Source organism: Megalopta genalis, unplaced genomic scaffold (assembly GCF_051020955.1).
Source record: "Megalopta genalis isolate 19385.01 unplaced genomic scaffold, iyMegGena1_principal scaffold0166, whole genome shotgun sequence".
NCBI lineage: Eukaryota > Metazoa > Arthropoda > Insecta > Hymenoptera > Halictidae > Megalopta > Megalopta genalis.
Genome location: NW_027476235.1, coordinates 295,001 through 297,500, shown reverse-complemented (window position 1 = coordinate 297,500; position 2,500 = coordinate 295,001).

The window sequence follows — 2,500 nt, the reverse complement described above, 5'->3', positions numbered from 1 at the left end:
GGACCGAGCTCTGGGGATCCCCCTTCCCGACCGGTCGATTTCCCTTGTCAATTCCCAGGCTGCGATAGATCCTTCGCTACCAAGATCGGTAGGGGCGTTCACATGAGGTCCGCTCACCCTGATTGGTCAGATGATGTGAACCGCGCAGCGCCAGCAAAGGCACGTTGGAGTGCTGAGGAGGTGTCTTTGCTGGCGCGGCGCGAGGCAGAACTGTCCATGAAGGGTGTGCGCTTCATCAATCAAGCGCTCATTGGGTTCCTGCCTGGCAGGTCGCTAGATGCCATCAAGGGCGCTCGGAAGCACAAGGACTACCGAGCGCTTGTGATGGAGCACGTTGGCCGCATTCAACAGGAGTCACTGCAGCCGGTGGCTGAGGCGCCCGATCTCGCGGTGGAGGTCCAGGATAGCGATCGGGTCTTCCTGGAGTATTTCCGCGGCCTTGAACCACTAGGGTGCGATGGATTCCAGGCTAATACCCTGGATGAAATCTGTGCCCTGGTTGGAAGAGAGGATCGCGGGAATATTCTGGAAAGGCTCACCGCTTACCTGGCGGATATCTTTCCGGTACCTCATGCAGCGAGTGTCGTGCGTCGAGGCCGCCGTGCGCAACCGGAGGAACCGCTCTCGCGACGCAGACAGCGCCGGAGGAATTACGGCATAGTGCAAGAACTGTGGCGTAAGGACCCCCGGCGCTGTTTGGATGTCATAAGGGATGGCCCCGTAGGTGACCATGGCATCCCTCAAGATGTTATGGTTCCCTATTGGGAAGCCCTTATGACAGGTGCGCGCGACAGCTGTCCTCCGTGTGAAAACCGAGAGGACACCATCTCCTCTCTGTGGTCTCCTGTTAATCCGGATGAACTACGGAGGGCGCTTCCGGGTAGGAAGACAGCACCTGGTCCTGACGGTCTGTCTGCGAGACTCCTTTGTAAAACCCCCCTTGAGGTTTTGCAAAGGATCTATAACCTCATTATGTGGTGCCGCAGACTCCCTATTCACCTAAGGGACGCCAGGACCGTGCTCATTCCTAAAACCGGACTGCCTTCTTCTCCGTCTGATTTTCGACCCATCACCGTCGCCTCGACTCTTGTGCGAGGATTCCACAAAGTCCTGGCTAGGCGGATGGGTCGATTGATCGGATTGGATGGGAGGCAGAGAGCGTTCCGTAGGACAGACGGATGTGCGGACAACGTGTTTTTGCTGGACTTGCTGCTACGCCACTCCCATGCGCGCCATAAGCCGCTTTTTGTTGCGTCGGTTGACGTCGCGAAGGCTTTCGACACCGTTTCTCACCCCGCGATATTACAGACGCTCGAACTGAGGGGCTGTCCCGCTCCCATGATTGAGTATGTCGGGTCGGTGTACTCTGATGCTCTCACGACCATTGTGTCGGGTGGTTGGCACTCCCATGCCATCCATCCGATGCATGGCGTGAGGCAAGGAGACCCGATGTCCCCCGGCATATTCAACATGGTGATGGACAGACTCCTCAGGAGCCTCCCCCAAGACATCGGGGCGGATATCGACGGGGTGAGGATCGGGTCGGCAGCCTTCGCCGACGACCTAATCCTCGCAGCCTCAACGACAACGGGCCTGCAGCGATTGCTTGACTGTACGGAGGACTTCCTGGCATCATGCGGCATGTCCGTTAATGTCGGTAAGTCTTTTACCATCTCGATCGGAACGGTTCCCCACCAGAAGAAGACTACCGTGGATGAAGGCAACTTCTTCCTCGGTGGTCAGAAGCTGGTGGCGATGAAGCGGACGGACGCCTGGCAGTATTTGGGTATTCCCTTTACTCCAGACGGTCGTCTGCGTTCCGACCCGTCAGTCTCGTTGGTCGCTGATTTGGATAAGATCTCCCGTGCACCGCTTAAGCCGCAACAGCGACTATTCGCTCTGCGAATATTCCTGTTGCCAAGCTTATTTTATGCGGCGTCGTTGGGGTCTGTGGGATTGGGGAAACTCAATCGGTGTGACGTGGCGGTACGTGGTGCGGTGAGGAAGTGGCTCAGTTTACCGGCCGATACACCTAAGGCCTATTTCCATTCCGCCATCGGTTCGGGAGGCCTGGGTATTGCTTCGCTTCGGTGGAGTATGCCCAGGATTCGGCTTAGCCGCCTGAAGGAACTGTCCTTGTCTTCTGAGGCCGCGTCTGGGCTGCCAGGGGACTATCTTCGACTCGAGATCCAGAAGGCGCAGCAACGCCTGATGGATCACGGCGAGGTCATCGACACTTCCGAGAGGGAAGCGCGCCGTTGGGCGAATGCTCTTCACGGGAGTGTCGATGGCAGCGCTTTGAAAGAGTCGAAGAGGGTCCCGGGGCAGCACAGATGGGTCGCGGAGGGGACCCGCTTCTTGTCAGGACGAGACTTCGTCAACTCCTGCAAGTTGCGGATCAACGCCCTTCCGACTAGGTCCCGAACATCTAGGGGCCGAAGACAGGACAGGCTCTGCAGGGCTGGCTGCGCGGTGCCTGAGACCCTTAACCACGTCCTAC